At 43.0% G+C, this 14,684-nt stretch overlaps 1 protein-coding gene across 1 annotated transcript in view; it reads right to left on the bottom strand.

Moving 5' to 3' along the window:
- Positions 1 to 6,829, bottom strand: part of ppfibp2b (PPFIA binding protein 2b) — a 66,600-nt gene extending 59,771 nt beyond the window's left edge. Inside the window, exon 1 of the mRNA XM_070907139.1 lies at positions 6,798 to 6,829. The gene's annotated coding sequence lies outside the window, so the exon portion shown is untranslated. The remainder of the gene's footprint in view (positions 1 to 6,797) is intronic.
- Positions 6,830 to 14,684: the final 7,855 nt, after the last annotated feature.

Below are 14,684 nucleotides of genomic sequence, written 5' to 3' on the forward strand. Positions count from 1 at the left end.
GCCATGTTTTTTAAGTTTTAAAAAGACGAAAAACGCTTGCCCTCCCTCTTCTCTAGACCTTTATTTTTTCACAGAGGTGTCTTTTTTTTTGTTTTTACAATTCCAGGACAGTAATCACAGGAGGGCGGCCTGGTTGCAATAATTCCCTGCAGAAGAAAATGTGACAGCACTTTATTAGCCTCATAACAAAAAAAAGTTCAAAACAAACTACGGATTCATCCTGAGCAACATGTGGAATGGGAAGTGCAGCTGTTTTGTCTTTCCAAAGCAGATGCAGATCTTTTTTTTGCAGTTCATTTTGAAGCCCTGAAATGGCCTAGGGCGCAAAGACCAGCAGAGAGCTCAAAGACCAGTGTCAGCAAGCAAGGGGGCTGTAAAAACAACATGTCCACACCGCTTAATACATGCACATTAAAGACAGTCACAACCCCATGTGACAGCTGGGACTAACCAATCAGCACTTAGCTGGGAACGGGGGGGGGTCAGTGGGAGCCACTGTGAGTAATGAACTGGACAGCTAGATGGTGGACTCATTCTGCCATGTGTTGAAGCTGATGAGATGACACAGCAAAGCATCCTGGAAGGAACAGGCACACAAGCTATCGAGGCAGTTCAGAGGTGTGTGTGTGCACTCGCATATAATCATTTTTATATTTTTACTTGACAAAGCTCCTCCAGAGCCACAGACGACATTATGACCTTCAAGTAAACTGACCTTTGTGTGTAAAATTGGTGGAATGCTACTTTAAGCCGAAACACAACCGGCTTCATGCCAGTTTTTATCCGAATAAAGCCCACTTTTGTCATAATCATCATCATCATAATCATCAGGCCAGTCTCCCCTGAACTTGATAAATTCCTTCCCCCATTCTACATGAAAGTGCAAGACGCAGAGCTAAATTTCTTGGGCAGGTGATCATCTTAAGAAATCAGACCATGACCTGCATGCAGAAGTGCATGCTGGAGCGCCAGTGGAGTATACCGACTGAGACCGTGAAGCGCTCGCGCTCTGCCAGCTGATTCAGATGCAGCGCAAAAGATGTTGGCCACCGGCCCTTGTGAGTGCAGTCGACCAGCATTAGCCTCATTAGCCTTGGTCCAAATTCTGCCGACAAAGAACGGTTTCCAAGAAAAATGCTAAACGCAAGCTAGCCGGGTGGTAAAAAAAAAACCCATTCTATCTCCACAATAACAGCCAAGCATGTGGAGCAGGGCAAAGCAGTGAAGTGCTACACCTCAGAGGGCCGGCACCTTGGCGACAGGGGGCTAGAGTTACACCGAGTCGGAGTCACAACCTGCTAACAAGCTCTCTAGACATGAACAGAGACAGCTCACTTTACAGGATGATGTTACAGTCACATAAGCATAGGCTGTGTGTGTGTGTGTGTGTGTGTGTGTGTGTCTCGGCTAAAAGTCATCAAGAAGCAGGTGCACAGACAAGCACACTTCATTTCAGCTAAACCAATCCAAACCTCAAGCTTTAAAGAAATGAATAACAATAACACTACTCATGCAGGATACACGCACACAAAAAAAAAGAAAAAAAGAAGAAGCTACTACTCCATCTGTTTCGGGAGCACTAATACTCAAACAGATTAAAGTTCCATTTCCGTTTTGATCTGAAGGAGGCGAATGTGAATTAGTGTCTCCTCCGATCCACAGGCTTCAGTTAAACCAGCAAAGCCAGGATAAATATTAAAAGCTCCGACACCATTCACATCTCATTCTTTCCTCCTAATTCACATATCCTATCTGTTCCCTGAAAATGGCAATCTTCTTGCTTAAGAAAATTGAATCATTAAGTTTCAAAATGAGATATCTCCTTTAATAACATTATTGGTAATACACTCATTTAGGCTTCCTGAATTCCTGCTCTCTCTCTGTGTGTGTGTGTGTGCGTGCATGCGTGCGTGCGTGCATTAGTTTAGTGCTGCTGAATTCTGCAAACTACCCGTCCTGCTTCAGTAAAGGAAGGTGGATCTATAAACTCCTGGAACCAAAACACGAGGCTCTCCTACACCGAAACCCAAACAGAGACCAGAGTTAAGGCAAGGACTCAAATCCAGATCAAATATTGACATTGGCCGAGTTAAACTACTGTGTGATGAGGGTCATATCCTTGTAGCACAGGAGCAGATCCAAACGCACAGCCTATATTTAGGCATATACTTGATTCGTTGATTAATTGATTGTTTGGTCTATGAAACGCCAGAATATAGACAGATTAGTCCTCTGCTCAGGTTGATGGTGGGTGGAGCTAATGTGGGAATCACATGAGGTCACCGGCCTCTGTGTACCAACAAGAATGATGAAAAGTTGCCCTCCCCCCAGGAGGTACAGCAAAAGCTGGCAGGAAGAGTGATGGAGATGTCAGTCAAACGCAGGCTGTATGCGGCCACAGAGACGTGTGATTAGCCAAAATAAGTGAAAACACACACGGAATCCTTAAGATGTTCAGTTTAGTCATCACATAAGGCAGAGAAAAGCAGCAGATCCTCGCAATTTTGGTTGCTTTGAAAATGACTTCGACAATGAAGCGATCAAAACAGATATTTTCTGTCAAAGAACAAAGGAGTATTTTAAAAGACATGTCATCGGAAAGTGATCCAAGTTGAGCCAACATATATATTTTTCTTTTTCACCTACAGCAGCGTAATCCTCCAGACTTTCTGCCACTTTGGCCGCTGCGCATCATCCTGTGAAGGTAGGCTGTGCGTGTCAACAGGTAGTCTATGCACCGTGCAATGTTCAAATATAAAATACATCCATGCTGTTCCAAGCCACTTTCCGTCTCCCAGTAGACCACACACGCCGAAATGGACAATCCACCCTCATCATTGAATGTATAACAAATGGTGCAATATCTGTATCTCTCTTAGTGCAATACAGTATAATTCCCTTATCCGTTCTGTGAATTGTAAACGTGTGAATTTGTAAACTTTTTAAGAATTGTTCTTTTTTTTTTATAACTGCCTTTATTGTTTTTTATTTATTATATCCTGAGTTTTCTTACTTGTGTCTCTGATGTCGCTGCTGTAACCATGCAGATTTCCCCACTGAGGGATTAATAAAGGATTATCTCATCTTATCTTATCTATTTTAACTTTCTATATTACCATTTCCTGTATAGGATACTCCGGTCCAAACAAACACCACCGCAGGAGCAGAAAAACTTTTTTCAGTTTCTTTTTCTTTGCAGCTTTTGGTCCAAATGTTGGCGTTCTCATTCAATATAGCATAATTTGGACGGACCTCTCCTTCCTATCGCCTCCTCCCAACTCCAGCCCTCATCCCATGCTGACTTCTCCCTCCCTATCACCGTCCCTCCATGCTTTTCCTCTGCTGCTGCTGCTGCTGCTGCTGCTGCTCTCCTGCCCTCTCTCCCTCGTCGCCCTAATTCTTCATGTCCACCCCCACCTCCTCTCTCCTCTTCGTTCGTCAGCCGGTCTGTTTGATATCGCTTCTGACAAGGCAAACAGAGATGGATTTGACGGTGGCGATGCTCACGTGCCCCGCTTTTTTTTCAGTGAGGGGTTCATCATGTGTCGTGTGAATGTATCCAAAGCAGAGAACACTGAAGAATTAGCCTCTTACATTATTGCATATCGTGGACAAGTGTCCTGTATAGACTGCTTCTTGAATACTGACGCTAAATGTATTGCCAGCTTCAATACATAAATAAAGCCCATACTTCATTTCTCCATTAATGCTGAAAAGTGGACATTGTTTAACAACTGGGCTGTGTGTTAATATATATTGGCGCCGCTCCTAAAGTGCTGCATCATCCAACAGTCTCACAAACACTCCCTGTTCTCCTCCAAGAGCAGAGTGAGAGCTGATGGAAACAAAATCAAATAACACCAGCTTTTACCCTCCGCTCATTTGTTAACAGCACGGCTAATTTCCCTTCTTTCCATCCTTATTCGCCATTTTTACTCTTCCTGTGCTCAGCCCTTTTTTTTTTTGCCTCTCCCACACTGCCGTCCATCCCTTTCAACATTGCTGGACTAAGATGGGCGTCACTTTTCACTTTTTTGTTTGTTTCAAAGGTTTTACAGTTGTGTCACTCACAGATCAACCAATCAAAGTTGGCATCACGATGGAGGTTCACTGGAGTCCATTCTGAAAATATGTTTACGAACGCATTTTCATGCCTAAGTGGATGGTGTGGCTGTAGGTCAGTTCAGCATCAGGCCTGACACTTTCGGGATTACTAGGCTTGAAACACATACTGACAAACACAGGAGCCATATGAAATAACAGGACTGTGAAACAGCATTAAAGTGACTGAAAATAGTTAAATGCAAACAAAGATTTAAAACGTGTGAAACTTGTACTAGAACTCTTTAAGCCAGCCGGTCAGATTTTCAGAAAAGGACCACACATTTGGGTCTAACAACAGTATAGCTATAGATGATAATGTCCCTGTAAACACATTCAGGTTTGGTTTTCTAGACACCAGAACGAAGCCAAACGCCTTGCTGCGAGTCGCCTCGAACCTTTCCACCTCCTACTTCCCTCAAAGAAACTAAATCCGTAATGCAGACGGCACCGGCTGCACAATGACTGCACTCAAAAGGAGCGCTTAAAGTTGTTGTGAAGTTCCATGACACTGCACAGTGATGCCTTTCATTTGCATATCCTCATACGCTAACAAGCATTTCCACCGACACAGTACTCTCCTTTATCGCACGTTACGTCACCCACTCGTGTTTTGGGTGCTGCGGTGTGGACTGTCAAAGTAAGCAAAAAAATAAATAAAAAATCTAATAAACCTAATCCATTCCCTTGCTTTCGCTCTATTCTTCTCTCTCAGAAATCCGAGAAGCACTCTTTTTAATTTCTTTTTCTCTCTGACAGAAATAGGAATATAGTCTGTGTATTGTCGATCCTCTGCTCTTCTCTACCACCTATTCTCATTTCCTTTCCTCCCTTTCCCCCCTCCCGTGACAGCAAACCAAAGATAACCTCTAATAAACCACAGTCATTTCATTTTTTTCGCTGCCACTATCTTTTCTTCCACTCCCTCAGCAGGCAGAGGATTATTCCTTGTAGATTAACAGCCTGACTTTGTCTTGCTGTTCTCGACCCTTTAGCTCTTCCTCTCTCGTCTCTCTCTTTCACAGCCATTAATCTCGCCTGTATCTCTCCTTCCTCCCTTATTCATCTCTCTCTCTCTCTCTCTTTTCGCGCGTGTCTCTCCCTGCCGTCAGGGAACAGTAGATTACTCCCAGTGAACTACAGTAGCGGCGTGATTAGCAGCCCGAGTTAAGATGACAGAGCAATCATCTGAACCTATATGGCTGCAGAGGAAACCACCGCTCTTGGTATTACACAAGCTGGCTTTGATCACAGGGATGAGTGCCATCATCTGCTGATCCAGTGTGTGTGTGTGTGTGTGTGTGTGTGTGTGCGCACACATGCATGCGTGCACAGACATAGCCACAAAACCTACTCCAGAGTAGCCTGATAACACTGTCAAAACAAACTGTTCCAGAACTGTTTGCACAAAAGTGCATTGGTTACAAATTCAAGGGATTGGGCTATCGCCACTTCACTTTAGCCCCTGTTTTTATTTCCTCAGTTGTTTCCAAGTGCTAATGCCACCCAAGTGCCAACCAAAGCAGCCTTAATCAATTCACTGTCGTCAGTGGCAATGATGCCTTTCAACTCTCTCCCTTTTAAATGAGATTTGCAATAGAAAAGAGGCACCGGCCTGCTGTATTCACTGGCAGGAGGCTCCTTCAACTCTCTCTCTCTCGCCTGTCTGTGATGTCTGTGCGCGTGCGCTTGCATGTGCGTGTGCATGCCTGTGTGTGTGTGTGTGTTAGATGCAGCAGATGCTTCAGCAGAGGGGAGCCACACATCAGCCTTCATATTCTACCATCAGCATATCAGCCCCCCCCCCCCTTCCCTTTACTCACGCTGTCAGAAATTGATGATCTGCAATTACACAGCATGTGTCAGTGCAACTAAACATCATTTAATGGCTCCCAGCTGACAGTACATGACTGAGCGAGCGGAGAGGCACCAGTGTCACAATAAAAGCACCATGTTCTCTATCCCGGAGCGTGTCCCTTGTACACAAAACAAATTTGCTGTCATGTGGAAAAAGAAAAAGTCCAGCCTACAGAATAAAAGTGCATATTAAATAGTCCACAGTATCCTATATTTGTTACAGTATGTGGCTGTTACAGGAATGTTATAACTATAACATGAGCAAATAGAAGAAATCCTGTCGGTCGGTTGACCATGCAGATTATCAAACTCACTACTGAGCACCCCCCCCCCCCCCCCCCCCAGCATTCTCATAGAAATACTATTAGTATTTAGCATTGGCATATTCTAGCTAATATAAGTGCAGGGGGTGAAAGGTGTGCCAGTGTCACTGCAAACTAACTATTGGGCACCACAGCACAGCACATTTAAAGTCCAGATACAACTATCAAAGCTATATTATCAGTGCCCCCCCATGAAATCACTTTTACTGCGTTAAAAACAAGAAGAAGAAAAAATAGGGAAAACTATTTTTTTTTTTAAAAGCGTGTTAAAACCGGACACATATTCAAGTTGCACAGCCGAACAATACTCACACTCCTTAAATCCAGCTTTATGGACTTGTGTGTTGTTTGTTACACTCAAAAGCTTTTAATTTTGTAGCACACTTGTCTCCCACAGTATCATTATATTCGCATTCAAAAGAAATTCCGGAAATTAGCTAAATGACACTTTCCGACAGCAGCAGGCTAACTTCTAGAGTACTACAGTAATTAGCTTCATGCAGTTACATTACTTACGAAATGCGACTCCTCTGAGGCTTTATCCAACTATATCCTCCAATTTAGTTTGCGGAAGACCCTTCAAGATAAAGCGAGCGAGCACACACACACACCCACCCACACACACACACACACACACACACACACACATAAAAAAAAACACACTCACACATGCAAGGTGCTCTGGGCTCCGGAGTTGTCCCTCGTCTATACTCCGAGCTGTACTGAGGCGCGAGCTTCCTCAACTATCACCTGCCATGTGATAGGCAACGGTGCCTTCACGAGCCCCTCGTAATATCTCGCGCGCTCAAGCGCCCCTCATTAGATGCGTATTGGACATGCTTGTTAAATGAATGATTTGGGATATGGTGCGCAATAGATATAACCGTGAATAAATACAGGTGAACACGTGCGTAGGCTACTTCCTTAATTATTATTTTGATGCAAACAAAAACTATGAATTAATGACTTGCAATAAGTGCCTATTTATCAAGCACTGGTAGACGATCATTTGCACATAATGCCTATCAATACTCAAATGCCAAACTAGCATATAAATTACATGCTTGTGCTATTGATATTCCAAGCTGGTGCTATTCTTAATATGCTACGGATAGTCTGACTAAGTCTTAAACATCGCATGTTGCCAACACTGACCTCATAGACAAGCCTAATTAAGCAATTAAAATAAATCCGACAGTACATGAAGGCAGCAAAATGTAGGCAGTGATCCGATAACTTGAATTTTGAGACATTAAACGCCATACTCCATGAAAAGTTCTTCATTTTGCCTAGCTTACAACCTCCCATATTTCCACTGTACCTCAGGAGAGGGGGGGGGGGGGGGTCCTTTAAGAATACCACACAAATGGCACAGAAAACAACTATAGGCCTGTATTTTTAATCCTGTGGTTTTAATATGACTCAACACTGCCATCTAGCGGCACAATGCATGTTTGCAATATAAAGCACTCCAGTGAACTATTTTCATCTCTTTTGACATGTATAGGCCTAGTATTTGTTTCAGTTGTAACTGATTTGTATTTGTCTGGCTAGAATGTTTCATATAAAAAGTATATGTGTGAAAATTAGTAAATAGATGCTACAGTAGTACATATATAATTGTTTGTGAGGGTGAGCAGTGTCATTTTTGTGTCATATGTGTTATAATCTACTTTATTTTTACCTGTCATACACTGAACAAATTGTTTTTCCCTGCAGGTCCAATCAACTTTATTTTGCCCTTTGGCAAACGCTCAACTTGTGTATTTATGATATATGTAATTTAAGTGAAAAAAACAGAGTTTTGATTTACGGCTGAGGACCCAGACCCAGAAAACGTTCTTTATGTTGACCTCGTTTGCTCATTGATCCATTCAATAATTTGGATTGGGATATCCAAAGAAAAGCGTCATCAGCCAAATCAGGTTAAGCTGCTCTTACAAAACATGTGTGATATAAGAAGTGCTCTAGGGCACAAGACAGAAGTATGAAGTCAGACCAGCTTCAGGCACACTTCCAGATTAGCTGGTTTCCCTCTGTGATATCTCAATATATCATCTTCAGAGTTGTTGAAGCTTCATTTCTGTTGCCACAGGTTGAACGAAATTTGTCATTGTTAAACCAACTAATAATATTAATAAGACAGAAAGTGGTAATGAGACATAAATGACAGGAAAAGCTAAAGGCACTGACCTAGGTAAATGCAATGCACTACAATCATATAAATGATAAATATTATCAGGAAAAACTGATATTGATATTTTTTTACTTTTTTAAAAATGTATTTCCACTGATTATATTGTGATAAATTGTACTTAGTTTTTGAAAAATCAACAACTGTACACTGGTTCACTTCCGCAATAATTACAGTCAATATAACATTGCTTACATGCATGTAATATGCTTATTCACTGTATTTATCCACCTTACCCTGATTTCGCCTGTAAACTACAAACAGACAGACAATAAACTCATACCAAACCTGACAATGTGCAGAAGCTTAGATTATTTGTTTACTTCTTGCACGCGGAGACAAAACTGTATAGATTAGGAGGAGGCAAAGCAGGGCAGCTTCATCCGACCACTTTGACTTCATTCCACAATGACACACAAAAAAAGAAAGGAAATGGACCGCAGTTAAAATCTGAATTATTACCTGTCTTGTTTATTTTTCTTCAAGAGGGGTCTTGTAGCAAAATTTACATGGTGTATATTCCTAAATGAAGTAGTCTTTTATTTAATGATCACAAACATGAAGTCAATGGGGGCCCACAACTAACTTTTTTGCTTTGGGGCCCCCTAGTGGATAAATACGATCATGAATTTCTGCATAGTGTTCGTCTCTGTTCAACTTCCACTTTATTGCTCAGTTTTCACATTAATGAAAAAAAGACATTTGACCTTTTAAATGACACTGTCAGATTACAGTATTTATTGTGTGTTTTCATGTCTGGACATTAAAAGAGGTTAAAATATATATATATGAGACCAGCAGGAGGCGTCAGTGTGCACAGTGCAGGCAGCTATAGAGCTTGACCCAAACAACGGAGGATTACTTGCTTACTTAGATGTCTCCATTTAAAAACAAAGTCACACTAATATCAAGATAAATCAATTTTAGAACACAAGTTCACCTTCACCTGCGTCTGTGTATTCAGACATATTAAAGGACATTAAAGGAGTACATTTTTCTCAAATGGTTACGCTGGTTAACAGTACTCTTACAAAACACTACAATTGAATTATTCTTTCATAAATATGCATGTTTACCCTCATATTTAATGTCTCATATTGCCCACATTAAATAGAAGAAACTGAAGAGACCCAGGATCGAAATTAACGGGTGTCAAAGTGTCAAAATACAATGTAAGGCAATTAGGCACAAGGCCAGCTCGTGCTGTCCGCCTACCAGCGACATGACTCGTGATGCAGTGTTCTCCATACACACTCTCACTCACAAGTAGCCTCTGCATTCCGTTCCACTCTGGCTGTCATTGGTTAACTAGCACGCCCATCATATTTTCCCAGCCTGAACTTGTGTCTGATTGGCTAGAGGGGCACCTATGGCGGTAGCACAGACGCCATTGGCTGAAAAACTAGGTTAGTGGTCCGACAGGCATGACGGTGAAGAGAAACTGGGTCACAGTTCTGTGGGTTGCTATTACATATTACAAGCGGCTTTCAATGGATAGACTAATCTCACTGGACCTACTGTAAGTATACAACGAAAACAGGCCCCACGGGTTACCGATATTGCATCTCGGTGACGTTGCTGGTTTTTAATCCATGATGGATATCGTCGATGTTTTCCCAGCGATGTGGTCATGTCAGTGTGGTTTTCTAGAGCAGGAGGAGGGACGCTAGCTCGCTGGCCAAGTCTTGACAGTTAGCGTTCCTCAGCTAGCAGCTGTATGCTAATATTAGTCAACGGGGCTAAATACTGTCATGGATAAAAGGTGGGGAGAACGCCCCCGGTATGCCAGGCTAGCTTTAACTATTGTCGGCATTTACCGCGGCTCCAAGGAAGCTCGTGCACAGGTAAGTGCCGGTCCGTAGGCTCGTTAAATGTTAACTAAACGTGACCCTAAGCGCGAGCGACTAAGTGAACGATGCTATCCAATGCTAGCACGCTAGCTATGTAAACAGGCCTTGGTGGGTATCTGGCACTCGGTTCCTTCGACAGCATCCATCCTGCTGCCGATAACTTCAAAGCCCCCGTCGCATATCTCCGCGAATAACACAGTAACGTGTGGCTGCAACCCATAGCGAGACCGTAGCTGTTTCGATAGCAGGCTCATGTTTGGTTATGAAATATCGTGACACAGTGCTGGCATTGGCAGTGGAAATGTGGCGACCGCTCGGTTTCTTGCTTTCGTGCTTGCCAAAAGATGATCATGATATTGGGCTTTGGTTACATTGTGCACTAGGCACAATCAGTGGCGTTTTGTTGTATGATTCGCAGCAGGGGGGGTGGGGGGGGGGGGGCAACGGGTTTTCATGAGGAGGGTTCCTGGAGGTCTCCAATAGTTGCTCTCCACTGTTACTCAATCTTCTGAGTCATACTCACCACCATGAATCCTCACAGATTGGATTTTTTTTTTTTTTTTTTAGGACGCAGTCTTTTCTAATGGGGGTCTGTTGTGGTTCCATTTCGGGATCCGTGATGTAAAAAAAAAAAAAAAAAAAAAAAAGCTGGCAGTTGTTGATTAGCAGTCTGCAGTGGCTTTTATTTTTCTGTTAATTTTGAGAGATTGTAGTTGCCTTTTTTTATATATTGGCTGGATTTTTAAATGTGCAACTTTTTTTTTTTTCTAATTTCGGTAAAATAAAATAGAAAATCGTTTTAATAATTATCTCAACAGCAGTGTTATCAGTAGTTTACGTATTAACCTTTTCATGACAGGAGACATATCCGCTGTGAACTTCAGACTGTGTGTTGTTATTTTTGCTCATGGACAGGTAGCAGCCTACAGTGCTTATCACTCTTCACCGACGTTGCCACGAAGGCATTTTGATAACCGAAGCTTGTTGTAATGATTCAGTGTCCATGGAGGAAAAAAATAGTTCAAAGGCTAATTAGAGGGGGGGGGGGGGGGTTGTAAGGGAAACATTAGGAAAACGGCTTTAATTACTTTCAACAGCTTCTATACTTGTGGTCAGCCTCTCCGCCTCACCATGGCTTCTAATGTATGATAATGTGTGTTTTCCCAATTTGGAAACTCGGTGAGTCATGCAGAGAAGCCTGTGGAGCACACTTTGTCAGTAGCAGTAGGTGGTATTCTTATGTGCTGCATCTAACAGTTCCGGTGACGATGTTAGGCTGCAGCCTGACGTTGGGTGACTTCGGCAGTGTGCTGAAGCGTAAATGCCGTCTTTTTCACGATGGCTCCCTCGCGGATTACCAGACTGTTCTCGCCGAGTGAAGTGAACGTCTCTCACTGTCCTACCCACCTGTTGTTACTAACGACTGCTTCTCAAAGTTTTCTTGTAACTCGCCAAGTTGTGTATTTTGAGGTATTTATTTATAAGTATTGGGATATTTGACGCTTGCAGCCTGTATCGCTTCGCCCGGTGACTGCCACTGGGGATGCAATCTTTTTTTTTTTTTTAGCAATTAATGATCAATAATTGATGTGTCAGCAAAAATATTTTTAGATGAAAGCTTTATTCAAACAGTAGGCATTTGCTATTTCTAGAGGAAAACCAAAGTAAAATAAGTGCCTGAGTCAAATATTTTTATAGAGGCCCTGTACATTGACACACAGGTGTTTTCAATCATTCTGGCTGACTAGACGATGTACGACCATCGGACTAGATTTTGCGAGGCACTTGCAAAAATAGATTTTGCCAAAAATAGATTTTGCAAGTGGAGGCTCAATGCGATTGAACCTGGACGACCCCTTCTTGGATCAATGCCTTTTATTAAATAGAAAAGTACATTTGTCTGTCCCAGGAGACACCTTTTTGCCAGGACAATGCTTTTGGGAAAATGTCCGGTTTTGCAGGTCCGGTCCGGTGTGGTGTATGAGCTTAAACCGGTTTGATTTTATGCAACCCGTTCATTCCTGGGCTCCCTCGGGTCTCACTGAGGCTGCTGAGTCAAGCGCGACACTCGGTGGTAAAATCTGGTATACTGGTCCGGTGTTCGGTTTAATATCAAACCGGCTTGAACATTTTTACACCGGCCCAACCTTATTGGCAGAGAAATATTTTGCCGCGAAACCTCCATTAAACCCTCATTTTTGCACTTGAGTGTTTGGACGGATTATTGTGTTAATTAGTGAGCTTTAGAGACGTTATTAGGTGGCTATAGTTGCTTTTGGTGATAGCCAGGCCAGCTGTTTCTCCTCTTCCTCCAGTCTTTGTGCTAACCTAAGTTAGCTGGCTGCTTACCTCGTACAGAAGCTGCAGTTTCAAATGTTGCCGGGTGACAAAAACTTCTGTCGTGGCTCATTCTCTTTTTCTATTGGCTGATTTCTGTGTCAAATCACTAGTAGACAGCTTTTAGATACAGGTGTGAAAGCAACTCGACTGCACCAAGGATGCACTGGGTTCTCATGTGGCGGGTGGTCGGGGGACCCGTGACCACGTACATTGTCTCGCGTGAACCAAAATGCATCGCAGATTGATCCTTATTGTTTTGTTTTCATCATGCACTGCACTCAGTAGCAGCTACACCCCACCAGAGGTGTTGGCAACCTTCTGCGGTCAGCTTCAGTGTTTCGTGGCTGCACCACAAAAATGTGAATCATTTCGGGGAAAAATGAAGGTAGAGTGAGCCAAACTAGCATGACTAACTTTGTGTACTCTCTGCCAGCATTGGTTGATGGCTCCGCTGCACAGCCCTCACACGCATTCAATTAATTTCCAATAATAATCACGCAAAAAACATTTTTTTAATTGTGTTTTCATGATCAAGGCTCATGTCTTTGTCGAATGGAGTTGGTCGGGATTGATGAAAGTTTGCATTTTGTCACCACATTTTCAGAGATGGTGCATTGAACATTTTTTCAAAAGTTCTAGGAAGTCAAATGGTCGCACAAGCTTGGACCCTTCCCACGACAGCTTGGGGCTATGTTTATTAATATTCATGTCAAATAAAAATAAAATAAAGGAGCTAATGGACTTCGCAGCATCTCTCCCTTATTTCTTATGTAACTTCAGAATAGTATCGGCGTCGACACTGACTAAACTACTTCCATCCCTGGTCAGGGCAAGTGTTTGGGAGGTCGGGTGGCTGACACGCTGCCTCGATGTTTCCCCTGCTTTCGCGAACAGGCTTTGCTGGCTGCGTCGCGACTGTGTGAGTGGGTGGAGAGCGTGGAACCGGGACGCGGAGCCTGATGGCTTGCTGACTCGCTGACGAAGTAGAAGTAGGTGGCGGATGGAAACTGAGGCTGGCTGGTTTTTGAGACCATAGAGACGGGCTGACCCAGTTTCCACTCTAGCACCAGTTCCTTTCAGTGTTCAATCATGACATAGTGGTTTTCCCCCTCTAGCCCAGAGCTTTGTCCCAATAAAAGAGCTCAGTGAGCCTGTCCTGACCTAGTACTCTGCTGCCTGCTACCTCAACAGTGCGTCTTCAGATTTGTATTCTGCTGTCACTGCAAATTAAACATTTACATGGCCTATCAAATTGTTTTTTCCCCAGAACATTTAGAGGAATCAGTGACAGTTTCTGACTGGCTTTATAAACGGGCATTATAAAGAATGCGCTTTTTTACTTTTTTTTTTATTGATCAGGTAGCCTCTTGTTTGTCTGACTAGCAAACCGATGCATGCACGTGACAAGTATAGCCGCACACTACTAGATTTCTATCTGCAGACACGCAATAACACTCCAGAAACAACCTGGTCGACCCCGAAATTCAGAATCAGAAATACTTTTTTGAAATTATACAACACACTGGAAGCGACACGCTGGTGGTGTGCAACGTGAATATGCGCGGTCCTGGATGCGATCGGAGTTCAGGCTAACTTTTAGCTGTCTTGCTCTGCTGGATTTTTGCAAGTTCGGCACAGTCCAGCAACCCCAACTAACGTCTCCCGGGGCTCAGTTAGTCCTCATCCTAGCTGTTCCCCTTAATTTCCTCCTCTAGCTTTGTATTTTGCAACAGTATGTTCTCACAACAAGTAGGTAAGATTAGCAGCCAAACAGGGTTATGAAACAGTCTGATCTCACATATTTCCTTATCATACTTGTAAAACTAAGACTAATGGGCTCCACACTGCAATACAGGAACAATGCTGATCCTTCCACGTCTTCTACACGGATCATCAACTGGTGAGGATGCTGACTGCTGGCCTGGGACATACTGCTTTAGCCTCGGGCCATTAGCATAATATTATGTACGTGGGCATCAAGTGCATAATTAAGAGCCACTGAACAGGGTTTAAGATGAA

The sequence above is a fragment of the Enoplosus armatus genome, chromosome 6 (genome assembly GCF_043641665.1).
Source record: "Enoplosus armatus isolate fEnoArm2 chromosome 6, fEnoArm2.hap1, whole genome shotgun sequence".
In the NCBI taxonomy this organism is placed as follows: domain Eukaryota; kingdom Metazoa; phylum Chordata; class Actinopteri; order Centrarchiformes; family Enoplosidae; genus Enoplosus; species Enoplosus armatus.